The sequence below is a fragment of the Physeter macrocephalus genome, chromosome 4 (assembly GCF_002837175.3).
Source record: "Physeter macrocephalus isolate SW-GA chromosome 4, ASM283717v5, whole genome shotgun sequence".
Taxonomy (NCBI): Eukaryota; Metazoa; Chordata; class Mammalia; order Artiodactyla; family Physeteridae; genus Physeter; species Physeter macrocephalus.
Window position 1 is genome coordinate 126,225,649 of NC_041217.1, and position 8,661 is coordinate 126,234,309.

Below are 8,661 nucleotides of genomic sequence, written 5' to 3' on the forward strand. Positions count from 1 at the left end.
ATCTTAACACACACACACACACACACACACACACACACACACACACCTTAGTGATAGAAGAGAGAGCTCCAGCCACAAAAAGACCTGAAATCTGGTCCTGACATAGGATATTAACCATGTGACATGACAAAGACCCTGTGGATCTGTAAGTTGATATGCTGGGGGCAGGGGAAAAGCAGTCACTCACTGAGCAAGTTGTGATATAAAGTTTCTTTCTAAAACAGATTTAAATAAAAAGTAAGCCAACTTATATTTTCAAAAATGTGGGTGTATAATAGCACAGCTTGTACTTGGATGTGGCAAAAATGGTAAAGAAGCTTTACAGTATATCTGAAGACAAGCATCCCTTTGGAGAACTGCATGCCAAGAATCGTCCATGTGCAGCAGATCCTTCCTACTTTTAACCTTGAGACATTTTCCCATGGCCAACGCATTAGAATTGCTTTATTGTAGATAAACCCTTGTAGATCTGACATCAGTGAAGTACATTTCAATATAGCTCATACATCTGTTGATATTTACAGACATTTGTGTGAGGCCCTGGGGAAAGGAGGGACCAAACACTGACACCGGGCTGGACACTCTACATGTATCCTCCCATTTAAGCCTCACAACAACTCTTGAAAGGAAAGTAGACTTTAACTCTATGCTACAGATGAGGAACTGAGGCTCAGAGAAGTCAAGCGAGCTATGCAGGATCCAACAACTAAGAAGTACAGACCCTAATTCCACACACCCGCGTCAGCTAGATTCTACAGCCCATAGTCTGTCTTCATAACTGTAGCATGGTTTGAATGGGTGGGGGGCAGGGGGCAAAATAACTTTGGGAATTTTAAAATTAATCAAGTGAGAAATAAAACTACCATATGACCCAGCAATTCCACTCCTGGGTATGTATCTGAAAAGAAGAAAAATACTAATTTGAAAAGATACACGCACCCCAGTGTTCATAGCAGCATTATTTACAATAGCCAAGATATGGAATTAACCTTAGTGTCCATCAACAGACAAATGGATAAAGAAGATGTGGTATATAAATATAGTCAGTGGAATACTACTCAACCATAAAAAAGAATGAAATTTTGCCATTTGCAATAACATGGATGGGATTTGGAGGGTATTATGCTACGTGCATTTAGACAGAGAAAAACAAATACTGTATGATATCGCTTATATGAGGGGTCAAACTAGTGAATATAACAAAAATGAAACAGGCTCAGATATAGAGAACTAGTAATGGAGGGGGGAGGGCAATATAGGAGTAGGGAATTAAGAGGTACAAACTACTACGTATAAAATAATTAAGCTACAAGGATATATTGTACAGCACAGAGAATATAGCCATATTTTATAACAACTATAAATGGAGTATAACCTTTAAAATTGTGAATCACTATGTGGTACACCTGAAACATAATATTGCACATGAACTCAATAACAAAAAAAATTTTTTTAATTTAAATAAACTTAAGTAATGTAAAGTGAGCAAATTAGTTCCTTAATAGTCAAGAGCCTAATGTCCTGGACCTTAAATAAAAATAAACAATACTAGACTCCAGGCACTTACTAATGGGCAGGTACTATTCTCAGCATTTTGCATCTCTTAATTCATTTAATTCTCACAACAAACCCATGAGGTCGCTACTATTATTATCCCTACTTTACATATGAGAAAATGGAATTTTGCAGAGATCCAAAAGTGCATTCGATATGCTTTTTTAAAAAACTGCTTTTTTTCCTGAGTTGTCAGTATGAAGTAAGAGAAAAAACATGTCTTAGACTCAGGAAACGTGGGTTCTAGTTGGACTGCCACTAATTTGCTGTGCAACCTTAAGACTTTTCCTGTTCCCGTTTCCAGAAAAAAAAAAAAGGAATTTTTTAAAGAAGGATTTAGGCTAGGTAATTGTTAACATTTCTTCTAGCTTTAAATCTTATACAAATTTGGGAGAGGACAGCAATTCACTTTGGGTCACTTTTTTGCCATCTTTACCCCCAGTCATTTTACATTTTCCTCCTTGAATTGAAAATCAGGAGGAAAAGAACCAAAGTCTAGAGTATGGGGTCAGAGAAGGGTATGTGCGTTTGCCGAGTATAATTGTAGATATTTAAAAGATATTTAAAGAATCACTTCCTGATACTTCAGCTACTGACTCATCATCAGGGCAGCAAAGAATTTTTAAGGAAAAATGAATTGTAGAAAGGTATTTTGTATATAAGCAATTAATAGAATTAAATGAGCAAAGTTCTTCAACAAAGTATCAACAATGTCTCATGAGTTATAACTACAAAAAGAAAAATACCCCACTCGACATTAAATGTGAATAACACAGCATTTGATCTTTAGAAGCAGGACAAAGAGGAATTCATTCATTTGTTGAGCTCCTCCTGGGAATATGGTAGCTCCTACTAGCTAAGTATGTCCTAGGATAAACGCAGAAAAGACTAGGATCTCCCAAGATAGTGAGAGTGGGGATTGGGGTGGGCATTACTGTGCAATGTGATCAATGCTATTGTAAGAAGCCACCCTGCCTGAATGAGTCAAAAAAGGTTTCACAGAGGAGGCACTGTATCAGTTGGGCCTTGAAGGATGAGTAGGAGTTTGTTAGTGAAGAATAGGGAAAGGATATTCTCAGCAGCACAAAAATTGTGTACAAACGCTAGGTTCTAAAGAAGTCTGGGTTATCAGATAACAGATCTCTGTGGCAGAAGTATGGGGAGGAGAATGTTGATGAGGCCTGGAAGGAAGTTTGAATCAAGTCAACAAAGGCTAAGAGTTTCTACTGATTATAAAAGGCCAGGGGAGGGAGTTGGTAGAGCGGTTTAAGCAGGGTCTTGACATGATAAGCCTTGCTTTCTTAAAGACAAAGTGAAGAAGGAGAATGAACCAGTGGAGAAAAAGTGGCAGTAGTGTTTCTAACCTCTACTGAGCCTCCAGCGGCATTTTATAATTCTTTTATTGGTCCTTGTTCAACTCCTCCATTCCAAACCTTTATCACCCTACTCAAACCCCCCTATTTATCTCCTTCCCATCAAGCAAATAATCCTGCCTTCCCCATCAAAAACATGCTGGGGCCATTTGGCCTGAATTCTTAAAACTTCTTACCTTTCCACATCCAAATGTCTCCATCACACCCAAGCAAATAACTTCCATCAGGCTCACAGGTGAGCAGCAAGTCCTCCAGCTATTCCTGAAGCCCCTTATCCTCTTTTCTCCTTTCTTATCAAAATTTCCCAAGAGTAGTCCACCTTCCCTGTCTTCTCTTCCTCACCTCCCATCTTCTCAATCGACTGCAAGGTGGCTTTACTCACACCAACAGAACGAAACTGATTTCATCCAATAAAACGGCCAGTGAACTTTTTTTTTTTTTGGAGGGGGGCTGTGTTGGGTCTTCGTTGCTGCACACAGGCTTTCTCTAGTTGTGGTGAGCAGGGGCTACTCTTCGTTGCGGTGCACGGGTTTCTCATTGCGGTGGCTTCCTGTTGCAGAGCTCGGGCTCTAGGTGCATGGGCTTCAGTAGTTGTGGCCCACGTGCTCACTAGTTGTGGCCCACGGGCTTAGTTGCTCCACAGCATGTGGGATCCTCCCGGACCAGGGATCGAACCCGTGTCCCCTGCATTGGCAGGCAGTTTCCCAACCACTGTGCCACCAGGGAAGTCCCAGCCAGTGAACTCTTAATTTCCAAATTCAATGGAACCTTTCAGTCTCTGCTTCAGGGACCCCTCTAACAGTGGGAACTATTCTCTCCTGTAAACTCACCATTCTGCCCCACTAGCTTCTGTGACATCAGACTCTCATTTTTCCCCTCTGTCTCCTCTTCCTATGTCTGCCTTCTAAAATCCCACCCTCAGTCCCAGGTTTCTATCCTTGACCCACTGCTGCTCTTCTCACTTTATCCATTCTTCTTGGAGAGCTCATCTACTCTCACTGTTAGTATATGCTGAGGATTCCCAAATCCAAACGTCCAGCCCACCTTTTATCCAAGCATCCAACTTACCTATTCTACTGGACATTTTTAACAGATAGTCACACAAGGACTTGAAACAAAATGTGTCCAAGACTAAAGCCATCTCCCCTTGCAAAACTTTAATTGACATCAGTATCATCGTTAAATTGCCCCAGCTGGAATCCTGAGAGGCATTCAAGAATTCCCCTTCATTCCTTACATCTGATCACCCAGTCTTACCTATTGCATTTCCCAAATATTTCTAAAATCCACCCCTGATTTTCCTCATCAACTGCAAGTTCAGGCATGTATCATCCCTTGACTGAACTACTGGCAAACGTCCCATCTAGACTCCAGCCTCTGTGGTTGCCCCTGGTATTAGGATAGCCAACTGTTTCTGTTTACTTGGACTGTCTCAGTTTTGGCCCTGAAATTCTCACATCCAGGAAATCCCTCAGTCCTACTTCTAGTTGCAAATAAAACTAAAACCCGGTTTTTAGTTGAAAATGAAATTACGCATATTAAAAAATCCATGGGCCTCCCTTCAGGTAGAGCTGGATTTAGCTCTGCTTTCTAGTAGTGTCACCTCTGCCCTTTACTCTTTTTTTTTTTTTTTTGCGGTACGCGGGCCTCTCACTGTTGTGGCCTCTCCCGTTGCGGAGCACAGGCTCCGGACGCGCAGGCTCAGCGGCCATGGCTCACGGGCCCAGCCGCTCCGCGGCATGTGGGATCCTCCCGGACCGGGGCACGAACCCACGTCCCCTGCATCGGCAGGAGGACTCTCAACCACTGCGCCACCAGGGAAGCCCTGCCCTTTACTCTTTAATAGACTTACTCTCCGCGGCAGGCAAGCGGCTGCCAGCAAGCCTAGACTCATCCATTAGCTTGGTGGCACGGCAAAGAGACTACAGACTTTTCTACTCTGGCAGAAAAGTCTCAGGAAGATTTCTGATTGGCCCAGCTGAAGTCACATTATCTATCCCCACACCAATCACCATGGCCAGGAAGATGAGCCAGGCCTATATTCCAAATCTACTTTTGAGGCTGGGATGAGGGGTGCTAACAAGAAAGAAGGTTCATGGAAGGAAGGAGGGGAGCAGGACAGACAAGAACAATGAACAGCTGTCCCTTTACATTACACTCCCCTCAAATCCCATTGCACTGATCTGGGCAACTAAATGCCTCTGAGAAGAGTAAACCATAGACCACTGTTAGCCCATTTTACTTTTCTATATAAAATCCTCAGCATCCCCTCATTGCCTGCAGGGCAAAGCCATGCTCCTTAGAAGGACATACAAGGCCTTCTATGAGCTGGTCTCTGTCTACCTTTTCAGCCTACCTTTCTCCACTCCCTTCCTTAACAGTTAATCTTGTAGCAAACACCACAGACTGAAAGAGTCCCTCGTGCACCGCATTTTTCTCCCCTGACTCTCTTCTAACCGTGCTTCAGGACTCAGGTCAAGCACCACCCTTTTGTGGAAGGCTTCCTCACCACCACCACCACCACCACCCTAAACACACACACACACACACACACGAACACACACGAACACGAACACACACACACAAAATGCAAAGGCACCACACCACCTTAAATTCTCTGTGTCTGTCAGCTCCCTACACTAGACTGCAAGTAGAAACTGCACCATAATCATCTTTCTATAGTAAGTTCCAGCACAGAACTTGGCACACAGTATGCGCTCAATGTTTGATTTTGAACAGAAACTGCTCTGATAATCCAAATGAGTGATAAAGGACCAAATTAAGTTAATGGCAATGGAAAGAAACTAGATTCGTGGAAATTAACATAATTTAATTGGATAATGTCTTTCCATATTCAGTTCTGTTCAGCTATGTAGTTTGCTGGAGGGTTTCTTTTTCACTTAAGTCACCCTCTAATTTACAAACATAGAATAATGATACAAAATACATATATAACATACATGCATAGAAAATTGCCCACTCGTGGGAGATGTAATTATCGTGGGAGATGCAATTATCGTTAGGTTACATATATCCAGTACTTCCAGGAACTGAGCCAAGTGCTTTGCTTTCTCTGCATTGTTTCCTTTAATCCCCACAAAAAATCACTGATATAAGCCTTGTTTATTTTCCCATTTTCTGGGAGAAATAACTGAGGCTGAGAGAAGTTATACTACTTACCCAAGCCCTAGCTGGGATCCAGGACCCAAGCTCAGCTCTTTCTGGCTAGAAAAGCCTATTGTCTTAACTGCTGAACTCTTATTCTTGATCTTTTGCCAGCTCTGTCCTTAACAGTTATACAAAGAAGCAAAATGAAATCAGAAGGCTCTTCTCCAGGTGAGCCTTTTTGCAGAGTGCTTATTTTGATGGTTGCAGTGTGATTACAGTGTGGTGATGGAATCTGGTATTAAGTGGGGATACTAGGGAACTTTGCAGCTTTTCTGCATAATAAGTTCTCAGACACTTATTTGTAGAAAATACATTAGCATAAAGTACCCAAGGACACAAAAATCACTTCTTCTGTGATGAGGTTACAGGATGAAAGAGAACAATTCTTAGAATTCTCTCCTCCTGTTTTTTTTGTCTCCTTTAGTTTTCCAGGGGCTCTCTCCCATTTACTGGGTAAGTAAAAGATTAGATGCAATTAGTTTCAGTCTCCCGGGTTAACCTGTGCTGTCTGGTTGGCGTCTTTGAGAGATGGAGTTCACAGTAGAATTTTGATTTTCACCTTCCTCTCCATGTGGCTTTGGAGGGGTCTCTTGACCTCTCTGAGCCTTAGGTGCTTTGGCAAGGACTCAAATGGATTAATAAATGTGAAAGCACATTATAAGCCAGAAAGTGCTAATGGATATAACAAAAATAGGAACTCCACTCACTCTCCAAGCTCCTTACCTTGTGCCTGATGTTGAGCAGTACTCTGTACAACAGGTTGTTTTTTATCATGCTGTCAGCTTCTTGTCCAAGTGCCCAGTGCTGTGTCTGGCACATAACAGGTCTGTTGATCGGTCAGTTCAAGGCAGTGCTAAGAGCCAACCTGTTTGTGGACCTCCCACCTTTTGTAGTTCTTGTAACTTATACAGTAATCACCTTAGTAAACTAGTAAATTCTAACTCTGTCCACACGTAGCAAATTGTTCTGGTTATACCTCTTCCCTGAGAATCTCTTCAACCTTTGCACAGAAACATGTATCCCTCAGCTCCTGGCGGGCTAACATCAGGGAGACTGGAAACCGATGAGGTGAAAGCTGCTCCCTGCCCCTCCCCCAAACTTCCTTAAGCATGATTCTGATGAATTTCAGCTGGAAGAACTCCAAGAAAGCAGGCAGTGTTTCTCAAACTTCCCCGATAATAAGAATTACCTGAGTTTACTTGTTAAAAAAATAAATTCTGAGAATTTTCCCAGCCCCACTTAATCTGAAGCTCCCGGGAAGGGGTCTTAAAGCTGTATTTTTAACATTATTAAAAATGCTAGGTCTTCATTATTATCAGAACAATGTGAGAAATTCTGTAGGGCAAATCCCTAATATTACACAGGAAGAATCTGAGCCCCAAACTGAGAGATATTTGTCATTGGGGTGGGGGGCGTGAAGTGTGGACCTCACATGCCTAAAAGGATTAGGAAGGGAAGCCTCAGTGAGTCCAGCAGGCTTAAGTTAACAATAGGGAGGGCTGAGGTCTGTGGCAAACTGGAAATCTTTGTCTAAAAGGGAGGAGCCTCCCTCAGCTGCAGCCAATTGCTTCCATGCGGAATGTGGGCCCACTGTTGCCACATACAGCAAATTTCCAAGCGACAACAGAAATAAAGATTTTTCGAAGAAATTTCTCCATGTTTAAACGTTGGCAACTGATTCCCCCAAAAAATTGTTTTTAAACATCATGTGAGCCAAATTTCTCTTGGCTACCAGTTTACAACCTCGCATTAGGACTTTGGTGAGCCACAGTTTCATCTTTTCCTAGCCTCTGTCATGGTGGTAATAGCACCCTGCCTATTTTCTCAGTTTTAAGTTTTTAAATGGCTTTCTATCACCTAATGAAAAAAGGCTGGCTTGCAGGGCCCTTCATGGTCCTTCCTACCACCTTTTCCCACATTATCACCTGTCATTGGAGAATATGGATTCCAGGGCCAGACTGCTTCAGCGTGCATCCTGGACTTGCCACTTACTAACAAACTCTGGGTAGATTTCTCCCTCTGTGTATCAGTCTCTTCACCTTCAAAATAGAGGCAATGATAGTACTGATACTTACTTCCATAGAGTTGTTGTGAGGCTAACGAGTTACCATAAGGTTCTTAGAGCTGTGCTCAGCGTGTAGTAAGCCTTATGTGAGTGGTGTGGTTGCCTCAGAAACTCACCCCAAACATGCCTTAAACATACACTCGAGAGCTGCAGTTCCTGTCCGGGAAGACGTGCCCTTCACAGTCCCTTGGCAGATCTCTTCATCCTTTGGGTTTCACTGGATCTGGCAAAACTTCCCGACCCCCAGGAACACTTAGGCCTTGAACACATCATCGCTGATCACCCTGCATCACAGGTGTCAGTCTTCTACACTAAATTGCACACATCCTTGAAGGCAGAGACCTTGTTTTCTCACTTTTGTAGCCCCGGGACCTAACACAGTGTCAGGTACATGATGGGCTTTCAATAAATAGCATTAGGGCTTCCCTGGTGGCGCAGTGGTTGAGAGTCCGCCTGCCGATGCAGGGGACACGGGTTCGTGCCCCGGTCCGGGAAGATCCC